The sequence below is a fragment of the Petaurus breviceps genome, unplaced genomic scaffold (assembly GCF_028583685.1).
Source record: "Petaurus breviceps papuanus isolate PSGF00001 unplaced genomic scaffold, PetGlider_PUasm1.0 90778, whole genome shotgun sequence".
Taxonomy (NCBI): domain Eukaryota; kingdom Metazoa; phylum Chordata; class Mammalia; order Diprotodontia; family Petauridae; genus Petaurus; species Petaurus breviceps.
In genome coordinates this window covers 1,480,235-1,499,702 of record NW_027187343.1, presented here as the reverse complement: position 1 = coordinate 1,499,702, position 19,468 = coordinate 1,480,235, and the positions used below count along the sequence as shown (strand labels likewise).

The 19,468-nt window shown below is 41.2% G+C and overlaps 1 protein-coding gene across 2 annotated transcripts in view; it reads right to left on the bottom strand.

The window, feature by feature from the left end:
• COQ8A (coenzyme Q8A) overlaps positions 1–17,462 on the bottom strand; it is an 83,564-nt gene extending 66,102 nt beyond the window's left edge. For both annotated transcript variants that reach the window (XM_069069118.1, XM_069069120.1), the window contains exon 1: positions 17,285–17,462. The gene's annotated coding sequence lies outside the window, so the exon portion shown is untranslated. The remainder of the gene's footprint in view (positions 1–17,284) is intronic.
• Positions 17,463–19,468: the final 2,006 nt, after the last annotated feature.

Here is a 19,468-nt window from a genome sequence, read left to right as displayed (position 1 = left end):
GAAAAGAGATTAGGTAAAGGTGCCTGCTCCAGAGACACTGAGGGAGGCAGGAGAGACCTCTGCCTCATTCTAACCATCTGGTTTGGACCTCTTTCAACATTTCCCAGGTGTCCATGTCAACACAGAACTAACTTTCCTCTTTAAAAAGCTAACCACACTGCCCAAGGTGATCCTATCACATATCCTGCAATCTGGCTTCTGCTCCCCCTTCTCTAATGGAACTACATTCTCAAAGGTCACAAGGAAACTCACAAAATGGAATCTGAACCTTAGCCCCAGAATGACCCTAGGGAATGATAATCGTCCAAGTACTTTACTTTAAAGGTGAGGCATCTGAAGTCACTTGCCCAAGAACATACATGGTCACACAGTTACTAGTCAGTGGCAGAACAAGTTCAGATTGTGGATCTGTATTCTTCAGGTCAGTGCTCCTCTGATCACACCAGGTTACTTCTCTTTCTGCTAGGAGGCCAAATTTTAACTGACAAACCCAATGATCTTTTCTACCACCTTCCATCTCCTCCGTCTCTAAGTCTACACTGACACTATTAACCACCATCTTCACTTTCCTTGACTTCTAGTCTTTACTGACACTATTAGCCACTTTAAAATGTTCAGTTTTTTTTGTTTCTATCACAAAAACCTCAGACAGGAAGGGTCCTCAGAGAGCTCATCCTCATACACATAATTAACATTCAGTTTTACAAGGTACTTTACACATATCTCAATTATCCTCAGAATAACCCTATGAGGTAGGTACTTCAGATATCCCCATTTTAAAGAAGAGGAAACTAAGGCAAACAGAGGTTAAATGACTTACCCAGGATCACACAGCTAGTAAGTACCTGAAGTTGAACTGACCTTACTAACTCTAAGTCTGGTGCTCTATGTACTGTACCATCTCACTGCTACCACGTATGGGTTCTTTATATGTGAACTATTTATCCCTATCTCTCCTATCTTACATAGTTGATTTTTTTTTAATCAAAGTGTACTACCATATATTTATCCCTACTGAAATTTTTTCATTACATTTGGTGTTTTGACCTGTAAAGATCTTGGTGGATCCTGATTCTCCTGTTAAGCAGATTAGTTCTCCCTTTCTTCCAAATTTGTATCTCCTGAAAATATGATAAGCATGTCATCTAAATCTTTGTCCAACGCACAGATAAAAATCTTGGACAGAGCTGGACCCAAAATCGATCCCCATGGCACCCTATTAATAACCCTGCAAACTGGCAGCAGTACATTAACAACCTATCTCTAATTTTCTAACGAGTTCTGAACCCTTCCTGGATTATAATCTGTACACATCCATCTTGTTCAAATGCTCTGCTAAAATACAAGTATAGCATGTATATGCCATTCCCCAATCTACCGGCCTAGGAAGCCTGGCCAAAAAAAAAAATGGAAATTCATCAAGTATAACTTGTTGTAATGACTGCTTTTTTCCTTCCCAAACGCACATAAACCATCCCTTTACTAACAAGTTATAGAATTTTTGCTAAAAATTAACTACATTTTCTGCCACTTATTTCTATCCCTCTGATCACTCCTTTTAAAATAAACCATCCAATATTAACCATCCTGGTAGTGTAGTGGAAATAACAATGAACTGGAAATCAAGAGACTTGAGTTCTAGTTCTGGTCCTAAGAAGCCATGTGACCTTGGGCAAGTCAATTATTGCTGAGGATGTCAATGATTCCAGTTACCACTCAGTGCAAACATGCTGGTTTTTTACAGACCTCTCATTCAAGAATAACAGAGCACTCAGAAAGAAGAATTCAATACTTGAGGCTTCTGGTAGAAATCAATCAACAAGTGTTTATTACTGGCCTACTATGCACCAGGCACTTGACTAGATACTTGTAGAATAAGTATAAAGAATGAAACAATGCCTACTTGCAAGAAGGTTACATTTTAATGGGAGAGACATGTACTTATAAAAAAATATAGGCAGCATAAAATGGAAAATGAATAGCTAGCATCTGGGGGAGATGAGGAGGAAATGCTTCATTCAGAAAATCAAAGATATCTTTATCCCCAAAGTAATCAGACAAAAGGAGTTCTGCCTATCTTTCCATTACTATATAATCTCTAGGAAAGTAATGTGATACAGTAGACTTGAACCCTGCTCTACTAATGTACAATCTTGAAAAGGTCACATAATCTCTCTTCACAGGATCATTGAAAAGGTCAAATAAAAGAAGGTAGTATAGAAAACACTTTGTAAACTCTCAAGTACAATGTAAGTGTGAGCTGTAATTAATACCCAGTACCTATCAACAGAGAACCAAGGGACTCAAAGTCTCCTCTAGGCAATTATCCCGCTATTCAGAAAAAATCTCAGGAAATAAAAAGAGAAGTGGGAAAAGAGAGAAATCAAAACCTCCTACCTCTCCCCTACCCTCCCTTCTTTTCTTTCCCCCCAATCTCTCCTCTTTTCTCTCTCTCCCTCCGTCCCTCTTCCCCTTGCTCTTTTTCCTCCTCCCATCCTCCACCCCTTTCCCCCGGGAGTACTTAACTTAGAGACCACTTTAGTAACCTGTGGCATTTGCCTATTTCCAATGTGTAAATGCAACACTGAAGATTTAAATATCAGCTGTCAGAAGCCCATTCAAGCTGGCTTTTTCATACAACTGATAGTTTGCATTTCTTCTTTTAAAGTCTTTTTGTCCATCTCCTTTGACCATTTATTTATAGAGAAATGGCTGACTGTAGGATTCAGGGCATTCCAAAAGCCTTGATGCAGTTTTGAGCCATTAACAACTGCACTAAGACTTTTGGGACACTGTATTTGTATCAGTTCCAAAGAGATCTTGGAAACCAGGCTTCTATTTGAGATTTTGGAGGTAAGGACTTTCCCCCATTATTATCCTAGTTTCTCTTCTAATACTTGCTAATTTGCCATTTTTGCATAAAAGCTTTAATTTTTATACAACCGAATTTTTCTTCTGTGCTCCCTCTCTAAATCTGATCATAAATTCTATGTCTAACTATAGTTCTAAAACATACCTCCTTCTGTTGTCCTCTATTTTTTCATTAAGTGACCTTTAATATTTAATCTGTTTGGGGTGGCTAGGTGTAGCAGTGAATAGAGCACGGGCCCTGTATTCAGGAGGACCTGAGTTCAAATCCAGACTCCCAGCCTCAGACAGTTGACACTTATTAGCCGTGTAACTTTGGCCAAGTCACTTAACCCTAATTGCCCTCCAAAAAGCAAATATATATTTAGCCTGTTCAACCATAGGGGGCTTACTGTGTGGTACTTAGTGTTAAGAAAACGATCTAAACCCATCTTCCTTATGCCAGGTTGCTTTCTAGTTTTCTCAACTGTTCTTTTAAAAATAGAGTCCATCCAACACTGCATTTGATTGCTTCTGTCTTGATCGCCTAGTCTGTTCCACTGATCTATTTTCCTACTTTTTAGTGGGTATCAGTTTTGGCTGCTTTATACCACAGTTTTCTATCTAATAATGCTAAGACATTTTCATTCCTAATTTCCTTTTATTAAGGGGATTTGTTCTGTAAAGTTCAGATTCTGTGGTAGGTCAGCCCTTGAGAACTTAAAGGGCCATTTGTGGCCTCGAGGGCAACAGGTTCCCCACCCTTAGACTCCAGGCTATTTCAACGAAACTATCAATCACCTTGAGCGGTGTGCTGGTGGCTCCCCAAGGAGTTTTCTAAGTAAAGCATTATGTAATCTACAAATAGGGTAATTTTATGTCTTTGCTTCAGTATTTATAATTTATTATTATTTCCCTCCCTTCCCCGCTTTTTTTGCTACAGCTAATATTTCTATGGCATAAATCAAGTAACAGGAGAGGAAGAGGCATTACTGTACCACCCTTACACTTAATGGGAAATTTTCCAGTATTTCCCTATGGTAAATGATGCCAGCTTCTGGTCTTAGAAGAATTTTCTTTTTACCATCTATCATTTGGATCATATTGAGGTAAAGGGTCCTTGCATGCCTGTATCTTACAGTTCTTAGGTTTCTTGCATTTGTCAAAGATTTTGTGTATATCGTGATATAATCGTGTTTTTTGCTATTCATGTTATGCTAATTTTCCTAACATTGAAACATATTTGTTATAAAAAATTAATCATAATACAATGATTTAGTGTACTTTTGTATGCTACTAAAATTACATTTACAATTTTTACAACAGTATTAGTGATGTTGTTGTGATTCATCTCTTCTTTATATTAATATTATAACTGTTTCATAAAAGGAGCTTGATAGGGCATCTTTATTACTGAGAACAATTTTATAGCACTGGTATTAATTTTTTAAATGTTCAATAGAATTTGTAAATTTGGTTTATGAGGGTTTTTTTTGATAATTCATTTATAGATTGATTTCCTCCTGGTATTAGGATGTTTATTACCTCTATTTCCTTTCTTATTATGTTTATTTTAAACCTTATGTATATATGCTCTATATAATGCGCTTCCATTTCCTTTAGAAATTCCCACGTTCATAGGTGTTAAATAATTTCTACTTTTTAAAAAAATTCCACAATACTCATCGTAAATTCACTTCATTTATTCTTTATTTTTATACTCTGATTTTCCTCTCTTTGGTAACCTAATTAGTGTCTTATTGATTTTATTAAACAAAACAAAGCCCTTTTTGGAAATAGCTATCAATTCAAGTCTCTGATTTCAATTTTTCTTCTTTAATTTTCAAGATTTCTTTTGTGCTTGTTTCAAAGTTAATCTATTGACTTTATAATCTCTAATTCCATGCTTAATATTTTTTTTCTAATTTTGTTAGTATGTTTTCTTCTGAGGACTACTTTCACTATGTTCCATATATTTATGTATGCTGTCTCACAGTTATCATTCTTTTTAAAATTATTATTTCTATGATCTGCTTCTTGTCCCATTAGTAATTTAGGACAGCATTTCTTAGTCTCCATTTGGGTCTGTATGTCTTATTTATTATTAAGTTATGGTCTACAGATGATGGGCTTGTTAAGTACTAGAACACAAACCATTTTGTAATGCTGAGATTAATGGGTATTTCTTAATATACATATTCACAAATCACCTCAAGTCTTTCAGCTCCAATTTTTCCAACAATTTGCTCACCTCTATTATTTTCCTTTTTGATTATACTTCTATTGGATTTATCTAGCTTTGAAGGGTGAATATTCTAGACTCCTATGATTACTGTCTCTTCCGTGCCATTACTGTACACATATTTGGTGATGACATTATTTCACTGTCTACGGTACTTTAAACACATAGATTTTTTTGTAAATTTTTGTAAATTTATCAACTTTCAACAATTGTTTCCTTGCCTGAAATCATGATTGTACTGACTGCTTTTCCAGATTTGTTTGGGGGAAGATTCATTTTATTCCAGAACCTCATTTTCACTATGTGTCTTTATCTTTTCAATGTTTTTCCTTAATGCAATAAATTGTCAGGTTTTGTTGTTTTAGTTATACTTTTGTTTTCTCTGTCATTTTATTGAGAAGTTTAAGCCATTCGCATTAAAAAGTTTGTAGGCATTAAATCTATGCTTTCTTCTATTAAATTCTTTACCTCCAATGCTAATTCTGAGTTCAGTTTTGTGTATACTAATCTGATCCTAGTCTCTTTCCATGGATTCCTAAACCTCCAATCCAGCCAAATGGCAAATATTTTTTAGTTTCCTTTAGTTTAGATTATGGACCTTCTTTCTCTTTCCTTCCCACACATAAGGATATTATTTTCCTCCCTACCCCCCCATCCCCATGTAATCTCTTCATTTGACTAACATTCATTTATTTTGTCCCTTTCCCAGAATCATTACATTCAGTGGGAGACACTGGGGTTGAGGGGGAGGTGGAAATGATGTATCTTAAATAATGTGGTCATTCCTTGCTCTTTCCTTCATCATATTATGTTTATGTATATCACAATTTTTATTTTATCAAAAATGAGTAAGATACTCACTTTTCTTCGTATATCTTGGCTGCCTGTGTTATTTTTTAACGTTGTAATCCTAATGTCAATATATGCTCCCTCCACACTTGTTTGTAAGCCTATTCTATTTGCCCAAATTCTCAGCTGGATGCCCTTACAGACCTAGAAATTCCCACCCCTAGATGAGCAGTCTTAAAAATATAACCCCTTCTCAGAAAAGTTCTCCTTAAATGTTCATTCTCCCCTTACGTGACTTGTTTTAAGTGACCAATCAACTAACTACCTGTCACTCTTTTTCAAAGAAGCTCAGATCAAATGTCATTTCTTCTAAATTCTCCACTCTTCTTTGTCTACTGATTTCTTCTGAGCTCTGGTTTCCACCCTTATTTTTTTTTATTTGTCCTTTTAATTCTTTTATTATTCATCAGAAATATTCAGAAGGTTCTTACAGTTGACCCACTGTCATGGGAGAGGAGGGAGAGAGACAACTGTAAAATGCTCCCTTTCCTTAGAGATTTCTTTGTCTAGTTTCCTCAATCTGTAATACTTATTCATCAAGTTGGCTTTGTATCTAGTTTGTTTGCTCATTACTCATTAAGACTCTCTGCTGTTTTTCTGTGAAGTACTTCCTATATTTGCCCTTCTTTCCAAAAGTCCCTCTCCCTTCTGTACTGGCAGAACTGAAGGACACCCAGCACTGCTGAATGCTCACCATTCACAGCTGCCTAGACCACCTGGGTTGGACTAATTCTATGACCTCCTTCCACTACAGGCTAGAACACTTCTGGGGGAAGTCTCAAGCCATAGGTAGACTTACAGTCCACCTTTCATCCAACCTTCTGCCATAAGCCCCTTCCCTTCTCTAATGTAACATGCTCCATATTTCTAGGCTCTTCCCTCAGGCAGTAACCTACCTGGTTCGATTCAGACCCCTAAGACTGGTTATATTCATGGATCTCAACCCACAAAAGCATGGGGAGTGGTCAGGAGAGTCTAGCTGATAACAACACTCAGTAGAGAAAAGGCCGTAATCACAACCATGTAGAGTTTGGGGCACAGAGCCAGGGAACCAGACCCTGGGGAAAACACTGGGCACAGCTAGGAGGAGCAAATGGACAAGGCCACTCTGTAGTAAGTAATTACCTCATGGTAACTTGCTTCTTCAGCTTCTTCCGGCTTTTGCTATTCTTTTAATGGGCACATTTCTCTTTGTTCTGAGGCAGTAAGATAGAACTGGTTTAAAAGGAACTTTCTCAATCCATAATTTTGTCCAAAGACTATCAACTCCATTTTACAAATGAGGAAACTGAGGCTAGTGACTAAGCCCAACCGTTTTAAAAACCAATCACTGAGACTATATCCTGGATTAGGGGAAACACAGAAGGTACATAAAGAAAGACACACCACAGCACTTATCACACATATAAACATTCACACACCCCTTCACCTGTCAGATAGGCAGAATACCACGTCCAAAGTACCCTGGCCAAGTGCTAATACCTCTGCATCCTTTTGTACTATATTAAAAATGGGGAAAGACTCAGCCACAGGGAGTAGTCAAATACATTTTCCATTCTCCATCCATGATAAAGCAAGACTCAAAAAGCGCCAGGGCCAATCAGTCAACAGGGCATGTATTACGTGCCTAAAACATGCCAGGCGGTACACTAAGTGCTGAGGAAACAAAGAAAGGCAAAAGACAGTCCCTATTACATCTCTTGCTTGGATCTATTCTAAACGACTTTTAAAAAGAAAAAAGTGGTGTCTCTCTGAAGAGTTTGCTTTAAAAAGCTAAACAGTAAGCTTAATTTTGTTTGTTTGCTGTAAGGAAGGGTTACTGGAAAACTATTACAGTGTAAAAAACACACTAACAAAACCAAAAAAATAAAAATTAAAAGTCTACACAAGTTCCCCCCTAGTGCCAGACAACAGAGAAAAAAAGTAAGCCCAAAGATAACACCATAGACATGACCTTGAGATCTGCCACGCAGCAGACACGACCTTGAGATTTGCTTCCTTCTGTCCTTGGCATCAATGTAAAGTTTTTAGGATGGAATGAAAGAAACAGGAACAGAAGACACAGTTGTTTCTCAAAAGGAAAATTTACACCCTGCTTATTAAGTCTGTACTACAAGTCTGAATATGAAAAGTACAGCTAATCTGAACTACAATAAGGTAATCAGCTATGGTTTTATCTAATGTTCTAATGTGGTAAACATGCCAAAGAGCAAGAGTTACTGCTTCTTTAAAAGCTGCAGAAAGACTTGAAATGTTTGCTAAAAAGTCCAGTCAAACAGTAACCACCCCTACACCTATGAGTTACAAGGTAATTTATTCATAACTTCACCCTCCTTTGAGCCAGGAACGATGCCAATGGGAAAACCTGCCAAGAAGCAAGGAAATTCTAATGTTAACAACAACCTCTTTGAATCCTAAGTGACTCAAACTTTTCACAGGAATTTCTCAAACCAAAAAATAAAACTTGCGGAACGTGAGCAGAGCAGGGCAGTCAATCAGGTGTCTCCTGGATAACAGAATAGCAATCAAAGTATGCTCTCCATAAAAGAAGGCAGGGAATTAGAAGGATAAATGAACAGCTAAACCAGGTTTGCAAAGAGGTACAATATGCCATCCTTTGCATACATGAGCGCAACTCTTCCCTCATCTCCACAGGAAAGAAGGAAGAAGGACTATCTAGGGTTAAACAACCTGCTAAACCGGTAGTTCTCAAATCAGGGTCTCAGGGACCCCTTTCAGGGGGTCTCTGAAAGGTCACAACGATTTTCATAATAACACTAAGACTTCACTTCCATTTTTCACTCATTCTCTTGTGACTGCAGGGTGAAGTATTCCAGAAGCTAACTGTGAATTAAAGATTGATCTGCAAACATGAATACTGAGTTAATAACTTCATCTGCAGAACTGTATTTTTGCCTTACAAATACAAGCTTATAGATGTGGTCAGACTTGCTGTTTTGCTTATACTTCTATGATAACAAGCACAGATCTCCTTTTATTGCTCAGCAGCAATTAAAGTGGCACTCAAATATTAAAAGCACTGAAAAACTTTTTTGAATTTGATGGTTTACTCTGAAATAATAGTATTAACATTCACACTGATGAGTGTGAAAGACAATCTGCTATTTATATTTATCTCTCTTCTCACTAATTTTTTTAAAAATATGGTTATTTTTCCTATAAAATGTCATTTATGTTAACATGTAATTGCTTTGTTATTTTAAATGAATTAACATTTCCAAATTTTATCAGTTTTAATTTCTAATGCATTAAGTATTGATAGAGTCAACCCTCATAAACAAAAGCTCTTTGGGGTCTTCAATTATTTTTAAGTGTAAGGGACCAAAATGTTTTGAGTACCACTGTGCTACAAAGTAATTACTTTCACCACAAGCATGAAGACCTTGGCCTCTCTGGACGTCCATACAAGTCTAACCTACAGGGTTAGAGTTTGGGAGACAGGGTTAGGGTGACCCCAATTCTAACAAAACCAAAGGAATTCTGCCCTCCCTATATACTCCCCCAGAGTGCAAAGGTACATAGCTTTAGAGCCAGGATAAGAGCCTAGACTGACAGCTGGAAAGAATGATAGGGATGGCCAATGCAGGAGAATTGGAGAGACAGCAGACAGGGTATGACAATAACTCAGAACTGAAGAGCCAGGAAAAAGCAAGCAATGAGTCAAACTCCACTAGGCCCCTGTGCCAGGAGATAAAATGAAAAGCCCAAAAGGCACAAGTGACCACCAACTATTCTGACATACTCAGCTTTCTGGTCAATCACAACCCATGTGCTGCTTAAGGTCTCTTTTCAGAGGCAAAGCTCTCCATAGTTACCCAATCCCCACCCATTCTCTCTCATCATGCCCCTATGCTCACAGTCAGTCTCCAGTCAAACACAAACAGCTGAGGTTCCCGTGCCTCTGCATGGTTGGCCAGCCAGTCATGCCAGCATCTTCCATCTACAATGCCCTGCCAACTCTATCTTTTGGAATCCAACTCATCCTTCAAGGCCCAACTCTAATACTCCTTTCTCCTGGAAGCCCTCCCTGATCATTCCCCCTATCTGGAAGAGAATAAATGAACGAACAACCAATCAGAACCAATCAATTCTGGGAATTAAGATGGTACCACGAGGAGCCTATTTGAGTCCAGAAGCACCTAGACCAATCCTAACCTTGCAGTTTTTTGAGATTTGGATCAGGCCATTTCAATGCAGGATGATTTTCCTGTACTTTAACATGAAGTCACATATAGCAAGGCAGAGAAGTGTAATGGCTACAAGCTCTGATCTCAGAGACAGCAAGACCTGGGTTCAAATCCTACCTCTGAGAGATAATGGCTTGTGTCTCTCCGCCAGTCACTAAACTTTAGCACCACAAGCAACTCTCTAAGACTCTATGTTGCAGAGGAGAGATTATGTATTATTAGAGGAAGTCCATTACAGTGAAATCATAGAGTTGATAAAAAAAGTATGTATAAAGTATAATTTAAAAGACCAAGATGCAATTATATTCTTCTTGAGTCCTCTGATACTTCCCACTATATGGTAGAACAGGTGGGAAAAAATATTCCGTTTTCCATTTTCTGAAATAAAGAACTTTTATACTGGGCAGCTTGGTGGTATAAGGGATAGAGTGCAGGGCCTGGAGTTAAAATCCAGCCTCAGCCACTTATTAGCTGTGTGACCCTGGGCAAGTCACTTAACCCTGTTTGCTTCAGTTTCCTCATCATGGAGAAGGAAACAGCAAACCACTCCAGGGTCTTTGTCTAATAGGGTCATGAAGAGTCAGACACAACTCAAACCATTCAACAAGAAATACATAGACGTGGCTAAATAAATCACTGGTCTCTACATATGAGCCTAGACCACAGACTTAGAATAGTGGTTTGCACTCTGGGAGATGATTAATGAAAAAAATATCTGTTGACTGATGGACAGATACTTATCAGGCCCATTTTAGGCTTAGAGAAATCCCCAACACAGGCTTTCCTGGCAAAGATTATATTTTAAGATGAGTATCCTGCCCTTATGGTCAGGCAAAGCAACGAGATAACCTGCAGGAGGGTGACTAGTGTTAAGTCTGTACAGAGAGAAAGTATTAGGGTAGCTCCTTCAGTTCTGACCACTCAGCCCCTGGCACCTCTCCCTGGGAGAAGTATTTTGTGAAGTTCTCAAGTGGTATTTTACAGAAACACTGGCCCTCTTTTCAGGGGCTACAATCAAAGCAAGATGCCTCTAATTGCACATGGCTCTTATTTCAGCTGGCAACAAAAATGATTCCATGGTCTGAGCTCTCCATGGAAAGTTATTCTGCTATGTCTGGAGTGTCCCAATAATAGATTTCTCAGACCGCTACCCTGCCCCCCATCCCTCCCCACACACACAGGGGAAAAGAGCCACCAACCCTCTCCTCTCCTCGTCCTTATGTGGACAGCTGAAGCTGGTCAGGAATGGAGCATCCAACTAACCTGATACCCTCACAAGAAAACCCTTAATAAACAGTGAAAGGATTAATAAGCTCCAAGGAAATTTGGAATAGGGAATGGGATGGTATTTTTTTCTTCTGCAAGCATGGCATAATTATGCCCTTTTATCATATGAGTGCTAGTTACTGTAATGGTGGGGATGATGATGATTTTAAAAAAATGAGGCCCAGAGAAGGGGAATAAAGAGGAAAGTCAAGAGTTGACCTCAAATCTATTCTTCCCACTACCCCAAAATCTAATTCCATCAGTCAGAAGCATCAGGTAGTCTGGATTTCACATGTACCACCATCCAGCCCCAATGAACTCCTGACAAGTTATGCTCATGGGGGTACATGAGGGGTGCAGATTTTCTTCTGACTAACCTTGGCTTGGGAAAACACATTCAGGCCCTTGCCCTCCTCAGACAAAGCCTGGCCCCCCTCCCTTAGTAACCCCACCAACAGAGAGCCAGAAAGCTGTAAGTAAAAAGACTCCTGAGACAAGAGGACTAATCCATTTATAGATAACTGAGAGGTAACTGGGCATTTTCTACCAGCAGTGACCTAAATAGCCAATACTACCTGCTTGACTCTGTTCACATATATACTGTTCCCTAAGACTGTAATATCCCTTTGGAGAGAGAACAGTTATACATTATTTTGATATATATATATAATTCACTCAAAGGGAAAAGAATAGTCTCGCAGCCAACAGGTTCTCAGTAAAAACTTAAATTTATAAGTGTTATGTGTGTGTATTTATAAATATACATAAATAATATATGAATATATAATATACAAATATACACATGCGCACACACACTTTTTTCAAACTTGGTTTTCATTGACCAGTACAGGCATACTTGAAACAAACAAAAAAGGAAAGCTTTTCATGACAGTACGCTATCCTTCCCCACCCTAGGATGTGCATACTGACTTTCCCCAATGTCCCCCATTTTGCAACCCCTCCTGACCTTTCTTACTCTGTATCTAATGTGGATACAGTGATAATTATTATTTAGCTACAGAAGGGCAGCTTACATAGTTAGCACATAGTTCTTTCGGTTCCCCTTTCTTCCCTCTATGCCACTCAAATCTTCCCATGCTTCTCTGAATCAATAAAGAGAGAATGAACCCTCCTACTTATCAAGTTGGAGAACTGGTCGTTTATTCATCACAAATACAAAACTCTGTAAGAGAAATTCAGCACCTCCCCCGCCCTTATTCTTCCCACTGAGGACCCCCTGGGAAACCTCATGAAGACTATCCATCCTCTCAAACACAGAAACGATGCTCCTTTCCCTATGGGGCAACCCCTAAGCTAATTAATATGCCAGGGTGCCTATCTTCCTCAGAGCAGCATCATCCTCATTACTTGGTGTAAGGCCATGCACAAGCAGCTTTCCAGAAGAATGCTACTGTGAACAGCTTTTAAGGTTCTGATTACACAGTATAGTGAACACTCTATTCCACAACAAAGCAAAACATTCACAGAAAATCAAGGCACAGCATTCACAATATTACAACTTATCCCAGAAAAATCACAATATAATATTCACAACAGCTTATCATTAAAACGGCCACAGTTTTTATCAAAGTGGTCACAATATTTAGAACAAAGAACAATTATCTCAAAGTACAATAGTCAAAGTCTTCCACTCATGGGGCACACTTAAGTTAACTCAATTATTCAGCAATCAATTACTAAGTATCATTAATCACTAAGTACATGTCATTAGAGAATACCTCCACCCCAGGTTACTAGTAAAGTGAAATTTCATCCATACTCAGTACCCAGGGAGAGGTCTTTTCAGCTTGACTTGGGGCCTGTTCTCAGATTCCCTGGATCCCCTTCCATGGTCCCAGATTCTACTTGGATTCACCAGACTGTCACCTGGGTTCAATGGCAGACAGCTCCCAATTCCTTGTCCAGCTCTCTGGGTAGGTCCTGCTCCACACTGAAGTTCACAGGGATTGGTCCATGTCAGATCCTTCACAATTTCTGCTCCAGGGAATTCAAGGCTCAACCAAGCCACAAAGTCTCAGCATCCCAGTCATGCTTCCTCAGTCTTCTCCTGGGCTCCTCTGTCACCTGGGCTCCTGTTCAGAAGAAGCTCCACTACCACAAGTTCTCAGGAAATTCTGGCTCAGTTCTCCATTCTCTCCTCTGTAGCTGCTCTGCCACCAGATGCTGGTCCCAAGAAATTCTGACGGTGCCTCTCTGGGGCTTTTCCTTATATATACACAGCATTAGCTTCCTGTTTCAGCCAACCTCTTCCTGTTACATCAGTAACAGGAGACAGGAGTTCATACCTTCTGTTCCCCAACAGAGGCTTGATCAGTTACTAAGTGCTAAGTACCTGCTACCTTTGCCAACACAAAGGGATCTTCAAATTCAAATTACATTACCATTACACTTGGGGAGACAGTCACCCTGTGCCAGAGAACACTGGGAAAGCCTAAAAATGTGCCTGTTTCAATGGCTAAAATAACATAAGCAAAACCAAGACTAATAGGCAGATAAACTCAGACTAACTTGTAAGGATCAATCTTGACTCAGGGGAAGAAATGAAAAAATACACTTCTCTCATCTCAGAGATAGGAAGAGTGACTACTGGTGCTCTACGTTGCTTACACTGTCAGATGTTGTGTCAACTGGTTTCTCAATTGATTTTGTATTAACTGTTTTTCTTTGTTACAAGGAAGAATGGGGGGCAGGAATTTGAGGGTTGCAAATACTGGGGTAGAAAAAGCAAAAGGCATCAGCAAAGCTTTTTTAAAAAGGTCCTTTTGACATTGGCAGCCAATGCCCTTCTACTTGGTGGGGAGTCGGTGAGGCAAAAATAGAACTACTGGTTACTTTAAGCCCCAGAAAGAGAGCTTAAAGGTAGACTGGGTCTACCATTTGCACAGTATAGCCAGATGGTCAAAACTCTACATTGCTTTCACCCACTTTACCTAGGGCAAAGTCACAGTTGCAACCTGAGCCTCCACCCAAGGGCACTTTCCAAACATTTCCAGACTGCAAAGGTCAATGCCTAATCCTCTCATCTTTAATTCTCTTCTGCTAGCCTCTACTACTCCTTGTAAATGTTCCTTGAAGGCTTGAGAAATGCAAATTAACAACTCAGAGGTATTACATCACACTATCAGATTAACTAATATGACAGAACGGGAAAATGATAAATGTTGGAGAAGATGTGGGAAAATTGTAACACTAATGCATTGTTGGTGGAGTGAAGAACTAATCCAATCATTCTGGAGAGCAATTTGGAACTATGCCCAAAGGCCTATAAAACTGTGTATACAGTTTGATCCTTTGATCCAGTAATACCACTACTAGGTCTGTATCCCAAAGAGATCATAAAGAAGGGAAAAGGATCCACATGTACAAAAATATTTATAGCAGCTCTTTTTGTGGTGGCCAAGAATTGGAAATTGAGGGGATACCCATCAATTGAGGAATGACTGAACAAGTTGTGGTATATGAACGTAATGGAACACTACTGTGAACTAAGAAACAATGAGCAGACAGATTTCGGGAAAACCTGGAAAGACTTATGTGAACCAATGCTGAGTGAAGTGAGCCAGGAGAATAGTGTATACAATGACAGCAACATTGTACAATGACCAACTTTGATATCCTTGGCTCTTTTCAGCAATATGGCGATCTAAGACAATTCCAAAAGACTCACGATGGAAAATGCTATCCACATCCAGAGAAAGAACTATGGAGTCTGAATACAGATCAAAGCACAATATTTTCTCTTTTTTTGTTTTTTATTTCTTGTAGTTTTTCCTTTTTGTTCTGATTCTTCTTTTGGAACATAACTAATGTGGAAATATGTTTAATATTATTGCACATGTATAACCTATATCAGATTATATGCCATCTTGGGGAGATGGGGGGAATTTAGAACTCAATGTTATAAAAGTGAAGGTCAAAAACTTTAAATAAATTTATTTTTAAAAAGAGAATCAACAAAACATTTACTTAATTAAAATAAAGAAAGGAAAAAGCATTGTTAAGTAGAATAGCATGACATTAGAAAGAGTAGAAGAAAGATTGGGGAATCAGGGTACCAGGGTTCAAATTCCAGTTCTGCCACTTACTACTTGTGTACCCCTGCTAAGTCGATTAAATTCTCTGGAGCTAAGTTCCCTCTTTTGTAAAATAAGAGAGACAGATTACAACAGGGGTTGCTAACCTGAGTTTTGTGAACTTTTTTTAAAAAATATTTTTGGTAACTATTTCGATATAATTGGTTTCTTTTTTAATGCTATGATGTTTGTTTTAAATATTTTAAAACATACTGATATTTTAAATATTTAAAGTGTTAAATATTTAAAATTATACTCTTGAGAAAGAGTTGATCTATTGGCTTCACCAGACTACTCAAGAGGTCCATGACACACAAAGATTAAGAAGCACTGGACTAGATGAAATCCCTTCTATCTATAAATCTGTGAGCCTAAGTGGGTTAGAGGACATCGGACCTACTCACTTATCTTGCAGGATACACAAGGGAGAATAAGTCAATAGCAAAAATAACTATCTACAATTCATTTTTTTTCTCCTATTTCTTTCTTTCTTTATTTTTTTTAAGCAATCAGGGTTAAGTAACTTGCTCAAGGTTACACTGACCAGTTATTTCTGGGTGTGGTGCTAAGTATCAGAGCCCGGATTTGATCCCAAGTCATCCTGACTCTGGGGCCGGTGCTCCTACTCGCTGTGCTACCTGGCCGCCCCTTCTCCTACTTCTTAAGACTTAGTTTAAGTGTTTCAGGCTCTTGGCTTAACCACAGCCACCTTGCTCTCCCTCCTCTCCGAGAAGGGATATTCCTGCCACAGTCTGAGTAAGTCCCTCAGTCCCCTGCCAGCTCAGCCTGCCCTTTTACAGCATGACAACCAGCAGGTTGGCATGAATGCATTTTCAAGTCCTCTGGCAAGAAAGAAGCCCAGACATTCACTTTTCCCGTTCTTCAGCTATGCATTTAAGGGGCAGCTAGGTAGCTAGGATAGAGCACTGCCTCCAAAAAACAAATAAAAAAACAAGCATTTAAGCATACATATTTATATAGCCTTCAAAGCATGTTTTCACACAAATACAGATCCTGTGGTAGGCAGTGCAAGAACTTCCACTTTACAGGCTGAGAGATTATGCATTCTGCCCAGGGTTAACACGACTAGCAAGCCTCAGAGCCAGTGTTCTCCTAATCCCAAATCATGGGACCAGTTCTTAGACCACACTTGCAGAGGATGGGGCGAAGAGAAGTGCAGTCCAAGTCTACACTTAAGTCTACATGAGAAAAGAGTGCCAACTGCCAGGCGTGCCCTCTTGCCCGAGATCTATGGGGCAGGATGGCATGGAACTCTGGCCAATGGCCTGACAAAGTAAGTTGTGGAGGTGTGGATGAGGTGTGGGCATGGCTCGCGCGTGGAAGGCAGCTCCCACATCCGAAGGGGCCGAAAGTCAGAAGCTAGACCCTGAGCCTGAGACTAGAGAGCTCGAGTAAAGAGAATCTGGAAGAGGCAGTGGGCAAACAGATACCCCCAGGCACGGGCCACGGGGTGCGGGGGAGGAATGAGCAATGCCTAGGCTTGCTCATGAACTTGGGCTGCAGCGCGCGGCGTCTCCAGGCGCTCCAGGGCTGGGGCTTGGGCCCCAGACCACTGCCAGCCGCGCTCCGCTCCCGCGGACGAGAGCCACAGGGAACCCCGGGAAGGGGGCAGCGGCAACCGGGTCCTGGGCACCAAGAGGGGACGGATGTCAGAATGGGCGGGAGGGGCTCGGAGGCTGCAAAGGTTGTGGCTGCTGCGAGGGCTCTCGTTTTCCTCCAGCAGTGCATGCAGCAAGCGCAAGGGGCTGCAGCCTTACCTGGGAACCCGGAGGTCAGCAGCCCGCCTCCACCTCTGCCTCTGGCAACAGCGCACCAGCCAGGGCACAGTCACCCTCCCGCTCAGCACTGTGGGTCCTGCACGCGCTCAGGCTATGTTTACCAACTCTCCAGCAGCACCGCGCGAGATCCTGGGGCGACCGTAAGCACCGCCCCTCGGGGTCGCTCCGATTGGCTACGCCACTTCCTCCTTCGGAACGTGGCCCCAGGCAGCCGCACGAGCCGCAGCGTAGAGGAACCCAGCGAGCAGCGAGCGGCGAGCCGTGCGCCGTGCCCGGACTCCTGGCGCCTGGGCCAATCAGGAGCGAGAACGGAGAGATGCGAGGGCAATGGGAGGCAGCTCTTCTTGGTCTTGGGCCACTCCGAGCGCCCCTCCCCCCCACCCCCACCCCCCCGCTCATCGCTCCTCCCTCCTCCCTCCTTCGGCCAGTAAAATATACGGTAGTTAGGCTGTTTTCATGGCGCCTGGGTTGGGTCTGTGCTAGCCCGGCCCGGAGGAGGGTGTGAGGGGCGGGGCATTTCTCTCCCTGCCTGAGGCCTTTGACGTTCTGGTCCATGCTGAGAGTGTTGCAAACGGTCTTCCTCGCCAGACCTCCCCCATGGCCAGGCTTCAGGGAGGGGGGAAAAAATAGATGCAGGCAACTCCCGGGGAGCTGAAACTGGGAAGTCTCGCTCCCCTTCTTCCCCTCCCCCTCCCTTCTTTCTCCTTCTCTCCCCCCTCTCCCTCCCTCCTCTCTCTCCCCCTCCGCTCCCCTCCCCCAACCCTATTCAGTATACTGCAGTGGCTCCCTATACCTTCCAGGAGCAAATATAAAACTGCGCTTCCTCACCTGCCCCGCCCCCCATTCCAACCTGCTTATGTGTTACTCGCTGCTGTTCTCTAGACTTGGAGGTTTTCCCGCATGCCTGGAACGCTCTTCTGCAGCCTCAGCTCTGATATCCCGCTTTCCGCAGGAAGCCCTCCCTGTTGCCCCTTCACGATAGGACCTTCCCTCTGTGGATTTCCTCCAGTTCGTCCGTGTACCTGTCTGTGCTGAACTGGCTTTGGCCTTTCTTTGTATCCCCAGTACTTGGAACAGTGTGTGGCACATAGTCAGCCCGGACATGCTTGTTGCCTGCTTGGCCTGTGTTTACAAGAAAAAAAAATAAGAGCCTGAAACAGCACCGGCCAGCTGTCTGCTTGTCCATAGTTAACTTCTCATGGCTTCCTTTACTTTGGCTTCATTTCCCTTTCTAATCTTGTTGTGTAAACAAATGGATGGGTGTTTTGTTTAACGGGGTTACAGATTAGTTCTTCCTAAAACGAGCCAGAAAAAAAAAAGTGATTAGGTCCTTGACCTAAGACTCTTAGAAACAGGCTGTTCAAAGACAGTGGGTGGAGTGACTGCCCAATGGGGCTGGAAAGTGCAGGACAGAAACTGAGAGATGACCCACATATATCCGTTAGTTTCACATGTGTGATCTCTGCATTTAAGCGCAGTTCACATGGACCTGCATCTGGACTAGAAAAGGCCTCCTGCAGAAGGTGGGACTTGGACTGATTCTTCAGAGAGGCCTGAAAGTGGAGATGAGGTGGTACTTGAGTAGTTTGCAGTAGTGTCTGACTTCATGACCCCATTTAGGGTTTTCTTGTCAAGGATACTAGAGTGCTTTGCCATTTCCTTCTCCAGACTATTTTACAGGCAAAGAGGGTTAAGTGACTTGTCCAGGATCACAAAGCTAGTGTCTTGAGGCCAGATTTGAACTCCTGAAGATGTCTTCCTGATCTATTTCATCACCTAGCTGCCCCAAGGAGATGAGCAGGAAGAGCATTTAAGATGAGTAGTAAAGGGGAATAGAGCTTCCTTGGTACTTTCTTTTCCCACTTACTGGTAACCTATTCTATCACCTTCAGTTTCTCAATCTCAGAACTCCATCACCTATTTGGTATAGGTTCACTAAGTAAGGCCACCTTTAAGAACTCTGGTCTCATCTAGGATAAAGGGACATTTTCTGTGTAGTAAGGAGCCAGCCCTGGGCTATAGAGCCAGTGGTTGGCTGTTCATTCGAAGTTGCTCCACCCATTAACGTGGAATCCTGTAAACCTGAATTTAGAGTAACTGCTGCTTAAAGTATTTCCTATTTATCTCCCATTGCACCCTCATTAACTAGTGAACGAAGTATGG